Here is a 16,707-nt window from a genome sequence, read left to right as displayed (position 1 = left end):
GAGACAGGAGAGAAGGACGACAGTTGAGAGTTTCATGGAGGAGGAGCTGGTCTATGCATGTCTGGGGTTGAGAACTGGTTCCTGATTGATGTAACCTTGTTGGAAAAGAAAGTGGCAAAGTCATCTGCAGTGAGAGAGGTAGGGGAAGGGGGAGGAGGGGGACACAGAAGAGGAGAAAAGGTTTTGAAGAGAGTGTGGGTGTTGGGAGAACTACTAATCTTCTCTTGGTAGTATGTGGCTTTAGCAGTGGAGATGCTATTGGAAAAAGAGGAGAGAAGTGTTTGGTAATTGGTTAGGTCAGTTGGATCGTTAGATTTGCACCATTTCCTTTCGGATGCTCTTAGTTTGGTCTGGTTGTTACACAGAGCTTCTGCGAGCCAAGGGCTTGAGGGTGATGTGTGAGCAGGTCTGGAGGTTAGGGGCAGACGCTATCAAGAGAAGATGTTATAGTGGAACATAGCATGTCAGTTGCAGTGTTTAGTCCAGTGAGGAGAAGTGGCTATCAGAGGGAAGTAAGGTTGTGACAACAGAGGAGAAGTATGAAGGGGAAAGGGTGAGACACTGGAGACAGTGAGGGGGTGAGGGGAGAGAAATAGAAAACTGGAAAAAGAAATGGTCAGAGGTGTGCAGAAGAGTAATGGGAAGATTGTGTGTGGTGTAGTTACTTGTGAGGATGAGGTCGAGCTGTTTGCCTGCTTTGTGAGTTGCTGGTGTGGCAAACTGCTTGAGGTCAAATATGGGAAGGAGAGCAAGAAGGTCAGTTGCATGTGGCTTGTCTAGATGAAAGTTGGAGTCACCAAGGACCACAAGAGGAGTTCCATCATCTGGGATGGTGGACCATAGCGTGTCAAATTCATCGTTGAACTTCCCCAGTTGACCTGGAGGATGGTAAACAACAAGGAAATGCATTTTGGCAGGGTCAGTGACTGTGACAGCATGAAATTCAAAGGAAGTGCAGGAGCAAGAGGGAGAAAGACGAGTAAATTTCCATGTTTTGGTCTAGTATAAGGGATGTTTGGATAGCTGATGGCGGGAGTTTTGAAAAGCTGGGGAGCTTTAGGCTGGGTCTGCAAGCAGATGTTGATTGAAGACTAACCCCAGAGTGCAGTGTTGACGATGGGGTGGGGAGACATGTTGAGGCAGAGTGACACGTGTCACCCCATCCATGTTTTATTTTCCCGACTTTGGCATTTTGCTCCGACCAAGTAAAAAGTCAAACCCAGTTAAAGTCAAACTTTAAGAATAGACAGTTTAACTACCCAGCAAGCTGATAAAATTCTAACCATGTATTTCATCACAACCCAGTTGGCTAATTCAGGTAACACCTTAGGAAATTTGACACAGTTAGCGTGATGTACAGCGGAATAGGGTTATTAAAATAAAGTTAAACTAAGTGTTAAATTGTGGTAGTTAAATTATAGTATGCAGCGGATCACCTCAATAGCAAACATTATGCATTTCCTATTTTGTTCCTGTGGTTGATACAGATCATGAATTAGGACATTTTATGTAATTACATTTACATACAATGGACTACACTAATTAAATGAAGTGAAACTAAACAGTATATTTAAATTATTAATTGACTGCTTAGTACTTCAATGTATTTGTGGCATCAATGAAACTATAATGTTATACTGTAATTCCAGAGAGCAATGATTATCACACTCTACAAATATCACATAAACTACAAAAGGTCACTATACTAGTGAACTGTGTAATATTATAAGAAGATTCAGCAAAATGTGGACATTGATAAACTGTATTATCTACATTCAATATCTGTTTTGATTATTTTATTTACATAATTGATTATTACTCTACCTTTGACATTTAAAATTAAATCTAGGCAGGATGTAGAAGATAAGTTGAGAGATTGAAGTCAGAAATGACGTGACTATGTTAAAGAAGGTGGAGCTAGATGTGGTGAGATAAAGTTTAGACAGTTTCACAGAGATACTGCCATTTATATCTACTGCAAGAGAGACACTCACAACAATCATGTTACTCTTCTTTGTTTTTGTAGTTGTTAAAAACATTGGTAAGTTTGTTATATAATACACAAAATTTAGGTGGATGCTGGAGATTTGTACTGATACCTAAACATGATGATTCAGTTGGTTAAAAAATGTCCTTAAGCAATGAAAATTGAAATGTTTGTCTTGTTGCGATATCATTACAGCAGCTGCTGTTGACAGCAGCATTACACCAGACCAAACCGTCATATCTTCAAGTGAAGGCAGCAACACCACACTGACCTGCACATATGATGACTCGGCTAGATATCTCCATTGGTATCGACAAAAGCCTCAATCAGGACCAGAGTTTCTGCTGCTGATTATTGTATCTTCAAATAGTGTCGCAAAAGCTAAACAGCCTGACCCACGATTATCTATCAGACTTCGTGAGGGAAAGAAAGTAGATCTGGAGATCTTTCCTGCTGCAGTATCAGACTCTGCACTGTACTACTGCGCCCTGCAGCCCACAGCGACACAAAACTCAAACAGACTGTACAAAAAGTGAAGCTTGTTTTTTTTTTTCTCAGGAGGGGGAGCTATTTACTTGTTTCACTCAAATACAGTTTTCTTTCTTAGTTTCCAAAATTTGATGTTCATTTGCTTTGAATATCTACAATCATCTTCGTAGCTGTTAGTAATGCTTATTGTTTGAACATTTTTTTTTATTTAAAGTTACACTATGAAGATGTAAAACCAAGTTCAATCACCTTAATATGAATAAATAATTTGAGATTCTGATCCTTAATTTAAAACTATGGATGTAACAACTTATATAATAGCAAATGATCCAGCACACTGATGTTAGTGGTCAGCTTTCTGAGGCAGCTCTCTGCTCCTTCTATTTATTGTTCCTCAGACATCTGTTTGTGTTATACTATGTGTTATTTGGAGGCAGAACACAGCCAAGAACTGACAACACAAGCTAGCAGCTAACAAGCTAGTAAGTTCACTAAAACACAAGGCCTTGTTGAATAGAAAAGAATTAGGAAATAATAGGAAAGGATTATCTGATCTGATTGCTTGAGGAGGCACATGTTGAGTTTACATTGCTGTGCTTCCTGAGGCTCTAAAGCCTGTGACAGGAAACAATTTCTGGTTGTAATGGACAGGGTTGCTCCACTCCAAATACTCACTATGCCTATATGCAAAACTACTACAGTAATAATGAAATTAAATGTTGTTCATTTATTTATTTATTTATTTATTTATTGTGGCTAAGGTAGCTATGTTACATTAAAATCTGTTATAGGATGTTCTAAGCAATTTCAGAGAATTGTGCAAAATAAAACCAGAGTGGCCACCACACAAGAAGGGTGGGTCTGCTTACACACACCACCTCACAGTGGAGCAGCTGCAACGGAAACGGAAGCAAACAACACTGCATGAAAAACCACACCAGTTAACCACATTACCTGACTGAAATGTAAATTATTTTGAATTACGAATACGTTATATGTACCTCCATTCATATGGTGTTTCAGTATTTACAAGGAATCTTCTGGTCATATATTGGAAAATGTATATTCTATATTGGAAATTGAAACACGCTGCTCATACAAATGGTTTTTGGGTGAGTAACGGCAAAATAATAAACCAAAACATTAGATGAAAATAGAATGTCTACACTTTTTTTCTACCTAATTTGAAACAGCACTATGCACCATTGAATGGCACACACCACTAGATATTTTCAGGCATTCACAGTAAATATCTACAATATACAGAAATCTGATATCTATTTCCAGGTGTTGGAAATGACACAAGCTGGCAAAATCACCAGTGTTGATTTAACACTGAATGCACACCCTACAGTGTTTATATAAGTCCATTGGACACAAATGAATACTCTGGGTGTTAATTCAATACTAGGGATTTTACTGTGTATGGTAACTCAAATAACCACAATTTATAACCATGGTGAGCAGAAAACTCAGAATCTCAGAATGCACAACACATCAATCGTTAAGTTGCATGGGCTACAACAGCAGAAGTCCACATCAGGTTCCACTTCTGTCAGCCAAGAACAATGACAAGACTCAATGAAACGGGACAGTTGGAGATTTAGAGAAAGACTCTGAGATTTTTTTTTTTCTAATCTTCAACTGTGTAATTACTATCATTTTGACATCACATGAAAAAGGACGGATCTAAAAGAAAAAAGGTTGGGATAAAGCTACCAACTATACATTGTAAATGGAATTAGCCACAATCCACCTTTTTATACTCTTTACTGGCCAAACTGAACTTGTTAATAGCACTGCATATCCTAACATAGCACAGCTACATAGCACTGAATGTCCTAATTGTGTAGTAGATGAGAGAGAGAGAGAGAGAGAGAGAGAGAGAGAGAGAGAGAGAATATGAATTCATGGCTCTTTATAGATAGTGTATTTTCCTGTTGATTGCTAATATTTTTGTTATAATATTTCAAGATTCTATCATGAACAAATAAATAAAAAATGACTGAAAATGTAAAATAAATAAGTAAGTAAGTAAATAAATAAATAAATAAATAAATAAATAAATAAATAAAAACTGTATTGATACACAACACAGGTATCTAACTGCAAAAGCCATGTTTAAGAAATTAAATCGGATGCAGTGGGTTTGATGAGCAACACTGGAACTGTTTTGTGTTGTATTAGTGACTCAGTTCACTGTCACTAATACTGTGAAGTAACGATCTCTACAAAGTTATGCTAAAACAGCAGCACTTCCTGGGTGTGGACTTCTAGAGATGTGTTCCCTCTTGTGCAAAATTCAGCACATACAGCACTATTATACAGAATCCTCTCAGAGCTGTCTTCAGAAATGGCTCAACTATACACCTTACTGTGCATTGTGAGATACACACTACTGATTCTTACTGTAGCAACAGGTAATTAACTTCATCAACTAATTAATTTCATTAATTCACAGCCATTTTTGCCAAACATTAAGCTATTCATTTCTTAAGATAATTATATGTTTTGGTTTGTTTACAGAAATACTTCACAGATTCATTTCTATATTGTCTTCTTTACAGCTGGTGGTTTTGCAGCTAAAATTTGGCTGATGGATAAAGATGCCAATATTGTCAGTAAAGGAGCAGACACTGTTACTCTGAAATGTTCATATGAGACAAGCAGTGAAGACATTTTGCTTTATTGGTACAAACAATATCCTAATAGCGCACCACAGTTTTTACTGTATAAAGGCGCAAGGTCAAGAACTTCCCAGAGCACTCCTGATGATCGTCGATTTGAGGCCAAAACAACCGGAAACTCTACTGAACTTACTATCAGAGGTCTAAAGCTCTCAGATTCTGCACTTTATTTCTGTGCTCTTAGAGACTTAGCACAATAATACATAGTCAATGAAAGGTTGTACAAAAACATTAAAATGGTATATATGAAGTTTCTAAAACCACGTCAAAGATACTTCCTTTACCAACATGCTATCAGTTAACCACATGATCCATGAGAGGTGTGCGAGGTGCTGATTCACTGGGTATAATCTAACAGGGATTAATTTCACCATGCTGTTGAGTTTATTTTATGATTATATGTAGGTGCTGAACAATCACATTTGTAACAAGTCTTGCGAAATGTAAAACGCTGTTACGGAACAGGAGTAGAAACAGAAGCAAGCGCAGATCAACGTGAAACATGAACAGAAGTCCACAAACATGAATCGCGGTCTAGACAGTAATAGATAATCAAGGATTACACATGAAACTGGATACGAGGCATGGAACAGAAACAGGACACGAGAACAAGACCGCTTAGCATACTTAATGCATTCACCACTGCATTCACTTATTCAATTAATACTGCGCAAAGTGCACAGCAACACGAGGGCTTTAAATAACAAACATAATTACCCTTGAACATAGGTAGCTGGAACCAATAATGACACACCCTCGAACATCAACCAATGCTTAAACAGGAAGAGAACAAAACCAAAACAAAGGCACGTGTCCATAGGAAACAGTTCATTCTGTAATCTCGCGCACGTGCGTGCTCTGCAGCCGCCCGTGCACGTCGACGACACAGCACCATCTGCCGGCCAGATCGAAACAAAAGCAGCTATAAATAAGCAATATGGTCAGGTATTTTGTGGATAGATCAATTTCAGGGCAGTGAAAATTACTTTACTTTTATTTATACCATGGTCTGTTTGAATACTCGATTCTTACTGGCTGGAAGGTGTGTTAAATGCAATTCCATCAGTTTAATCTAAGTTAATACTAAATTAATACACTCCCTATAAATACAGTTAAACTGAAGGCTTCATTATTAGTAGAGATGCAGCACAGACACAGGTAATTCACATACACACAATCTCTCTCTCTTTCTCTCTCTCTCCCTCTCTAATAATTATTTATTATAATTAAGTCAAATAAATATAATCTTATTGCACCACTTTATGTCTGTGTATGATTTAAAGTGGTTGGAATTCTAAATCTATCGTCCTGTATATAAAATAACTATCAAAAATTAACCATTATTTTTATTCTTTCAGTCAAAATTTGCACTGCAAACATCAATGACAGCTTTAACTTGTCAATGCTGGCAAGTGACCATGGTATAAGCAGGACAATCCATGGCTAGGTGTGAGTTACACGATTTTAATGCACTCCATAGAGGCAACCACCCTTGTGTTTCACGTCAGGTGTTTCTTTTCCTCACACTGGAAGCCACACAACACATGCTGAAACCATGTCACGCATCGAATGGGCAATGACGTGACGGAGGTCTTGAAACATGACAACCATACACAGTCAAACCAAACACTAAATTCACCAATCTACATTTTTAAAACATATTTTACTGACACTTCCAGAGCCACTGGGTCAGGCATTGTTGGTGTGCACTATTTTCAATTAAAGATACTAACCGTTTCTGGCCAGTTTTCGCCACAATTTCATTATATTTTCAATCATTCTTTTTTTCATTAATTCTTTTATTATTGATATACAGTCATGGGAAAAAGAAAATACACCCTCCTACAATTCTATGTCTTTATTTATCAAGGCCTAAATAACAGTAGTGTGGTCCTCACCAACTTCTATAAACAAACAAATAACCGTTAACACTTTAGAATACTGATCCATCGTTAATAACGACACAGGAAGAAATTAATAACGCAATATTAACATTCTAGTAACTACTATTAACTAACTTGAAACTCTGATTAACGAATTAGTAAGTAATAGCACACAGATGAATGTGGTAGTTCACTATTAGCTAATCAATAATTACTATCTTTCATGCCTCCCAGAGAACTACTAAGAAATTATATCAATAACTACTATTCGTTTCATGCCTCCCGGAGAACTACTAAGAAACTACATACAGTTTCATAATTAACACGAAACCGCTACTGTTAACGAATAGACAAGGTTGTTTACATAATCAATAGGTAATAGCAGACTTATGTTTTGGGTAAGCTGTTAATAATTAGTACATTTTATACTTCCTCCAAGAGAACTATGGATCATTTTAAACAAACTGCTTTTTAAATGCAGATTTCTATACCTTACTCAAGTGGCCAATTTTCCATCATCCCTCTGAACTTCACCCTTATTTGTAATAATTTTTTTCCACATTATTATTAAGGCTTAAATAAAGAGAAGACAGTTTAAGTCCACACTTCTCACTGAATCACTAGAGAGTGATAGGAGACTAGTGGAACATCTCAAGTCATGAGCCATAAACCGAATGCCAGACAAATTGTAACCTATACAGTGATTTATTTATTTAACATAACTCACAGAAATATATGGTTCTATGTAAATCTTCTACCTAATGATTAGAAGATTCTATACTTTAGGATTAGGTTTCCATTAATAACTATTTTAAGAATCATGGTAGCCCACTAATAATGACTTAAGTGTTACTACATCCTTCTAAATCAATTACTAGCCATTTGAAGCGGTATTCTAAAGTGAAAAGCATTATAACTCCCTAGTAATGACGTGAGTGTTACCAAATCGTTCAGATGGAATTGCTATCCAAAACCTTACAAAAACCTAAATATCTTACAATGACTTCAGTGTTTGGTTGCACATGATATTTATTCATCATAACTGAAAAAAAAAAAAAAACAGTGTGATGGCCTGCAATGAGGTCACACACCAGTGAATGGTGACGTGTGCCTGCTCTCACACATACACACATGTTATCTGAATGCTCCTGTATTCCCCTTATAGTCATCCTCCACACATTATCTTTAGTTTTTTTTGTTTCAGTTCACTCACTTGTTTACATATTGGTAATCACATATTAAGACTCAGACTCAGTTTAAGTTTCATTCAAATACTTCATTAATTCCAGTGCATCATTTAACTAGTTGGAGTTCACACATGCACACATTCTAGTTTATGTTGTACTGTACACATTTTTGTTAATGCCGTTTTCTTTTAGGTAAGTTACCGTTGCATGGGAGGAGCTGAGGAGTGAATGGCTGGTGTATAGTGGTTGCGAAATCTCCAATGGAGGGTCCATGCGCATAAAGGACCAGCATGCCGCATTCATTGTTATTTTCAGTTCCGTTTGCCGGTACCAAGAGGCAGATTGACTGTAGGGAGAGTGGGGTGTTTTGTGATAGTTTCTATACTTTCTTATTCATAATTATGTATTTCTATTTCTTTCTTTATTATTAATTTTTTATTAATAATTTTTCTTGATTTATTTGTTTATATCTTGATTTTAATTATTCAGCTGGCCTTGTCTTTATTGTTGTATTTTGAAGTTTGTAGTGTTTTGCTTCCCCGGTGTGTCTAAAGTGGATTAGTCCATCTTTATAAATGTGACTCTCTTGGTTCATTTGTTAGGTCAGTTTGGTTCTGTTCAATCCTCAGTTATTTGAGTTTAGTTCTGTCCAGTTGACCTCTTTTAGTTAGTTACTGTTACATTTATATAGCACTTTTCTAGATTCTCAAAGCACTTTACATGTTTTTTTTTTTTTTGGGGGGGGGGGGGGGGGGCTCCTCAACCACCACTAGTGTGTAACATTCACCTGGATGTTGCGATGGCAGCCACAGTGCACCAGAACGCCCACCACACATAAGCTATTAGTGGTGGTAGAGAGTGATGTAACCAATTCAGAAATGGGGATTATTAAGGGGCCATGACAGTGAAAGGCCAATGAGGGGATTTCGCTAGGACACCAGAGAATACCCCTACTCTTATATGACAAGTGTCCTGGGATTTTGACCTCGGTTTAACGTCTCATCCGAAAGACGGTGCTTTTTTTTTTTTACAGTATAGTGTCCTCTTTTATAGGCTTACATATTGATTGGGATTATTTTAATTTTATTTATTTATTTGTAAAAATATATTTTGATCCATTAAACTCTTTGTTTGGGGGGCGACTTTGTGTCCCTTGTGCCTTGACTGCCTTGGTCCCTCACAAACAGCTTACCCAAATCATAAGTCTGCTATGACCTATTGATTATGTAAACAATCTTGTCTATTTGTTAACAGTAGTGGTTTCACATTAATTATGAAATTGTATATAGTTTCTTAGTAGTTCTCCATGAGGCATGAAAGAAATAATAGTTATTGATTAGCTAATAATGAACTACCGCATTCATCTGTGTGCTATTACTTACTTATTCATTAATCAGAGTTTCCAGTTAGTTAATAGTAGTTACTAGAATGTTAATATTGCGTTATTCATTTCTTCCTTTGTAGTTAATCATTAATGATGGATCAGTATTCTAAAGTTTTACCAAATAACTTCAAGTGATGACAAAAAACACAACAGATATTAATATGTAGTTATTTTTTCCAAAAATTAAACCAACCTTAAACCAACAGAAACCAGGTGGAGGTTATCAGTCTCTGACATCTTTTTGGCCCACTCTTCTTTACAAAATTGCTTCAGTTCATTGATGTTAAGGGCATTCATTTATACACAGAGGCCTGCTGCATAAAGCCTCTTTTGGGGACTACCCAGGTAAGTTTGCATTTACTTTGAGCAAACTCTGTTTTTTTTTTTTTGTTTTTTTTTTTTTTTGTTTTCTACAAGGTGGACTGCTTTCTAGCAGTTTTCATCCCCATGGTAACTTACATCACATGGCTAAACTGCTCCAGAGCAGGTTTTATTATGAATACAATAACTCAAACACAAATTGGACCAATCAGCTGTGTGAAAAGTGATATAAATCTGATGCTTCACAGTTTTATTCCTAGTACATTTTGCTACAGTATTAAACAGGAATCTAGGATTAATCTTCTTATCTTCTATTACAGTGGAGAGATATGTTCATCTAGCAGTAAGAGATTTTCTATAGTTCAGGAGGCTCTCCTTCCATGCTGTTTGAAATACTACCAATTTAGTTTGACGCCATTTACAATCCGGAGGCAGGTCCGGAGAGCAGAAAGGATCAGGATCTCTAGTATCTCCATAAAATCGTGTGTGCCTCGACAGAAGGAGAAAGGGAGAGAAGAGATTGTTAGGACTGTACTTTGCGTAACAGAAAGTCTAGTCAGGGTAGGTTTGAGTAAACAAATATGTTTTAAGCCTAGACTTAGATACTGAGACTGTGTCTGAGTCCCGAACACTAATTGGAAGACTGTTCCATAACTGTGGGGTTCTATAAGAGGAAGCTCTTCCCCCTGCTGTACCTTATTTAAGGTACCATCAAATAACCTGCATCTTTTGATCTAAGTAGGCGTGGCGGATCATAGAAAACCAAAAGGTCACTTAGATACTGTGGCGCGAGACCATTTAATGCTTTAATAGTTAATAACAGTATTTTATAAGCAATGCAAGGTTTCACTGGGAACCAATGCAGTGTTGTCATTTCTTCTGGTTCTAGTTAGGACTCTAGCAGCTGCATTCTGGACTAACTGGAGTTTGTATATGCTCCTACTGGAACATCTAGCAAGCCTCTGGCTTGCTCATTAGGGATAAATTTATACATTTAAAATCTATATCCATCCTGCCCAGGGTGTACCCCGGCTTGTGCCCGATGCTCCCTGGGATAGGCTCCAGGTTCCCCGTGACCCTGAAAAGGAGTAAGCGGTTGAAGATGGATGGATGGAATGATATTTTATAGCTACTGCAAAAGATAGGAGCAATATTAAATATATTTTTTTTAACTGGAAAACGCTCTACGTAGTGAGAAAGGAAAGGATGTAAGAGGTACTGGCAAAGCTATAACCCTAAGCAAATTCTACATCTAACCAAACATTAAGCATAGCAAACACCTAATCCTATATAACGTCTGGTCAACTGAATGTGAACAACAAGCACTTCATTATTATAATTATTATTATTATTCATTCTTTATAGCATGATATAAAACAGATGTATTAAACCGATAGGGTTCCTGTGATTAAGTTTTTGGTGTTGAATCTTTTTTTCTTTATCATCAATAATTTTGAGCTATCATTTTCATTTGTTGTATTTTTGTTTGTAATTTTTTTCTTTCCTTTTCTGACACATTTTCATTTTCTCGAAGAACACTTTTGTTTTCTTGTCTACAGATAGCAAGCAGAGGCTATCCACATCGGATCTGTCTAAAATATCAACTAATCTTTGACCAAGGTATGATAAACACTCAACATGGCAAACATTCAGCTTATTCGGTGTGTTGAGCGCAGGATGCCTAGTCATTCTTCCTCTATCATTTGTAATAGCTTTATTTGTGATAATTGCAAAGCCAAGGTTTGCTCATGGGAACACCACTCCTCTCTGCTTCACATGTCTAACAGGTTTGCTCTCCTCAGCCACTAAGAAACCTGAAAGAGCTGTGGTTATAGGAGACTCTATCTTATTATTAGCTATTATTATTATTATTATTATTATTATTATTATTATTATTATTATTATTATTAGAAATTAGCTAGGCCTTTAGGGGAACCAGTAGCACTAGTTAGGTGTATACCAAGAGCCAGGGTGCTGGACATAGGTCCATTAGTGAGGGACAGGGTCCATCCCACTAAGGATGGTGCTGCTCTCATTTCTTGCAGCATAGCACATAGTCTCAGAACAGGCCTAGTGAATCTGTGATAAACTAGAGCCAAGGCCATGGAGCAGACAAGCAGGAAAATCTACCATCTAATAATGCACTGAGTCGTCCTGTAGGTTCCACTATATTGATACACAAAAAGTTTGTCTTTATACCCTAATTAACATAAAATTAAATCATACTGAAAGCACAGCAAACACCTTTTATCTGAAGCTAGGACCATTAAATATTAGATCTCTTACATCCATAGCACTTATTGCTAATGAAAAAAATACAGACCAGAAGTTTAATGTACTGTGTTTAACATAAACATGGATTAAACCAAATGAGTACACAGCATTAAATGAAGCTAGTCCTCCCAGATACAGTTATACACATCGACCCTGTCTAACTGGCAAGGGAGGAGGTGTCACACTCATTTATAAAGATAATCTAAGCATCACACACAAAACTATTCATAAACTCAACATGTTTGAAGTTTATACTAACTTTATACTAACATAAAATATGTAGTCACAAATAATAAGTCTACCAAGTTCAAGATTCCACTAATTATTATTTACAGACCCTTGCAAGGCCAAATTCTGAATTCTTTAGCGAATTTGCATATTTCATCTCAAATCTGTTTGTTTGTTTTTTAGATAAAGCATTAATTGTTGGTAACCTTAATATTAATTTTGAGAACCCGGAAGACCATCTGCGAACAGTAGTTGTGTCCATTCTAGATTCAGTACGGGTTAATCGGAACGTAATAGGACCCATTCATAATGGTGGTCACACTCTTGACCTCATACTAACATATCGATTAAATATAGAAAATATAGTCCAATTTTGTGTCTCTGTGCAAATTGAGCAGTATTGAGTTGACCTTTTTACTAAGCGGTTGTTTCTCGTTTCATGTTAATGACCTTGTTTCTCGTATTGATTCCAGCCTAGCCCTGTTTATGCCTGTTTGCCAATCGCTTGACCCATTGCCTGTTATTAGCCCATGCTTTGATTACTGTATGGATTTGTCTGCCTGCCTCGTTCTTTAATAAACGTCTTTATCTGCATTTGCATCCGTCCTCAACTCCATTAGTCCATCAGTTTAAGTCTCCAGCGAAAATAAACAGGTGAGTATTTAAGAAAGGGAGATTGCTCAACAATCTATTAGCAAATTCCATGTCATCAAAGTTTGGAGCGTATAGATTTACCAACAACACCTGTCTTTGCATTAGAGTACCAGCAACTATAATATATCTACCGTTCACATCAGCAATAACGTTAGTGGAGAAAAACTGTGACTTTTGTCAATTAAAATAGCGACCCCTCTTGCCTTCGAATTAATGTTTGAGTGGAAGACTTGACTCACCCAAGGGCAGTGTAACCTATGATGATCTTTAATACGTAGGTGAGTCTCCTGTAAAAATACTATATCGGAGTTTAAAAGTTTCAAATGTGTAAAAACCTTAGATCTCTTGACAGGATTACCCATACCTCTGGCGTTCCAACTAATAAATCTTAAAGGCGTGCCTGTGCCAGCTGTGCTTGGATCTATATTACTACTAACCATTTAAATAAAGTAAACCATAGGAATATAAATAGCCAATTAGAGCCGAAGTACGACCTCCTCCCCCTCCCCCCAACAATCCCCCAAACACACACACACACCCAAAGTCTTCATAAAACAAAGGAGGCAGCAGTGTTTTCCCACAAAAAACAAAAGTTGTCCACAATGTGAAAACAACTCGGAGAGTGAGCTGAACTAACCAACAAAACTACCTAAACAAAAATTTCCAGTAAGAGAAAAAGCCTTTACTCACTTCAAGTCTGATTAACAGTCTGCGCACAATAACAAATATAATGTCTTTAACTTTTAAAGACTTGTAATAAATAATATAACAGTGTAGCACGTAAAGCTGAGGGGGAAAAAAACACTAATAAAATGAAATAAACAGAAACTCTAACCCAGTCAGAGCCTCAAAACAGAGAACCACATTAATACAGAAGTAGATTTAAGAGGAGTGAGTCCACAAAATCTAGGTTAAGTAATGCAACGACGATACCTTAATACAATAAGAATCCGAATACTGTAGAGCTCGAAGGCCGGGTGCAAAAAATAATAAAAGAAGAGCGGAAAAGATGAAGCTGTGTAGATGATGCAGTTCACCCCGATATCAAGAGTTTAACATAGTCTCCTGCTTCCTCCGCTGAAATAAAGTCCTTCTGAACACCGTTATATGTAATGCGAAGCCAAGTTGGGTGAAGTATACCAACATATCAGTTAACCACAACCTCAACATATTTGTTGCATGTTTGCCTCACACCTCTGGGGTTGGGGGTTCGATTCCCATCTCTGCCCTGTGTGCGCGGAGTTTGCATGTTTGCATGAACCTGATCCCATTTGCTCAGTTCCAGTAGTGTCTGGCAAACTGAAGACACTGGAGTTTGTTTTTGGATGAGAGAGTAGAGACTTTTTTCTTGAAACCCTTCCAAACAGCTTGTGGTGATGTAGGTGACTTTGGATTTTAGTTTTGGAGACTTTCTGACCCCAAGACACAACTAACTTCTGTAATTCTCCAGCTGTGATCCATGGAGGTTTTTTGGCCACTCGAACTGTCCCCTTGACAGTATGTTGAGATGATATAGACATTGTATATATTTACATTTACATTTATGCATTTAGCAGACGCTTTTATCCAAAGTGACTTACAAATGAGAAAATAAAAGCAAATATGTCCTCTTGCAGGTTGATTCATAACATTTCCAGTTGACTGGACCTTCTTAATTATTGCCCTGATGGTGGAAATGGGCATTTTCAATGCTTCTGTATTTTTTCTTAAAGCCACTTCCCATTTTGTGAAGCTCAACAATCTTTGCCGCACATCACAGCTATATTCCTTGATCTTACCCATTGTTATCAATGACTAAGGGAATTTGGCCTATGTGTTACCTCCTAATTATACTCCCTAAAACAGGAAGTCATGGTTGAACAATTTCCTGTTCCTAGTCACCCAGGTGTACTAAAACATTTTTAAATATCAATGGGAATATACTTCAAATATATTTTTCTTATGTGGCAATAATTGTTGCACACATTCATTTAACAATATTTTTTTTGATAAACCTGTGTAATTGTTTGATATCACAAGAGCAGAGTATTTTTGTGAATTTTTTAAACAAAAGGTCAAAAGGTTAAACAATGAAGACAAATTTTCACAGCTTTCTTTGCTCATATTTACCAAGAGTGTCAATATTAGTGGATTGCACTGTATTACCCACATTAATTACTTTAATATTAATATTGATTGCCATCTTAGGCAAAGAGTCAAAGAGGGATGCAATTGCAGTTAGAAGTTTTATTAAGAGTAACCAAAGTACAAAAACCAGGGAACAAAGTAAAAAAAAAACAAAAAAAAAAATCCAGCAATACGGGGGGAAGGCTTGGTAATGACAAAACACAAGTGAAACTAAGAAATATCTTCACAATAATCATGTTACGCATGACCCTGAAGCATCGAGGCACGTGTCAAGCATGCAACACCATCTCCATGAAGCCCTGTATCGAGGCATGTATTGGTTTCACAGAGTCACGTGATCGACGACAAACAAAGCCTCACTTTCAGTCCAATCACATGTGCAATGTTCGAACTCCAGATCTTACTTAACAAGTCCTTGTTGGCTCAGCCTGGTTGGTTGGTTTGTGAGGCATACATTGAAAGTTGGATAATCAACACGTTAGTATTGAAATCATCACAAATTATTTGTCACTAATTATTTGTTGTTTTGTTTTTTTCTTGGTGATTTTTTGCACTTTTAGTTTTGTTTTGGTAATTTGGTGTTGGTATTTGGATAGGGTGGGGGATAGGGGTTCGTGTTTGGTGAAGGGGTTCTGAATGTTAAGCTTTCAGAAAAGCTTTATTTACTTACAGTATATAACATTAGCCAAAAAAAAAAAAAAAAAAGACTTCTCCTGTTTGGGACATTTTCAGTTTACAACATCCAATGTATCTATGGTATTTTCAAAGAAAAAAATATTTGCCTATCATAATGTCACGTCTTTGCTTTAATTAATTAATTTTAGTATTATATTTAATATCTTAATTTCATATAATTTTATTTAGTAGTTGAGATACTTGGTGTGTGACAAGGAGCTTGTGTATGGAAAGAACACTTCCTCCATGCTAAGGCATTTCAGAGCTTTTCATGAGAATGCACAGCCCAAGGACAATATTATATGCACGTAAGGTAGTAGGATTGTTTCTTCGCTGACAAGTTTATTCATGATTTTGAATGCATTATCATGATTTCAATTCATAGATTTATTGAAATCTATTAAAAAAAAAAAAAAAACTTTTTTGTTATAGCTACTGACAAGCAGATGATTGATGAGGCACAGGCCAATATGGTTATAAAAGACTCTCAACCATTTACAGTGTTTGAGGATGAGGGTTTCAAGGGACTCATCCATGCCCTGAACCCACCCTATATACTCCCAACCAGGCAGGTGAGTATAAATACAGCAGAGGCCAATTTAGATTTTGATGTATAATCTCTTTTTTCTTTACCTTTTTTGTTGTTGTTGTTGTTGTTGTTGTTGTTGTTGTGTTCTTTAGGCATTAAAGAAAATGGTGGTTTCAAAATAGAAGAAAAGAGAAAGGCCAAGGCTCAGATAGAAAACACTACAGCTGTGTCTCTACCATCAGATATGTGGACATCAATTAACATGAATGGATATTTTGCCAT

The sequence above is a fragment of the Ictalurus furcatus genome, chromosome 7 (genome assembly GCF_023375685.1).
Source record: "Ictalurus furcatus strain D&B chromosome 7, Billie_1.0, whole genome shotgun sequence".
Taxonomy (NCBI): domain Eukaryota; kingdom Metazoa; phylum Chordata; class Actinopteri; order Siluriformes; family Ictaluridae; genus Ictalurus; species Ictalurus furcatus.
The sequence above is the reverse complement of the archived record's forward strand: the minus strand, read 5'-3'. Positions refer to the sequence as shown.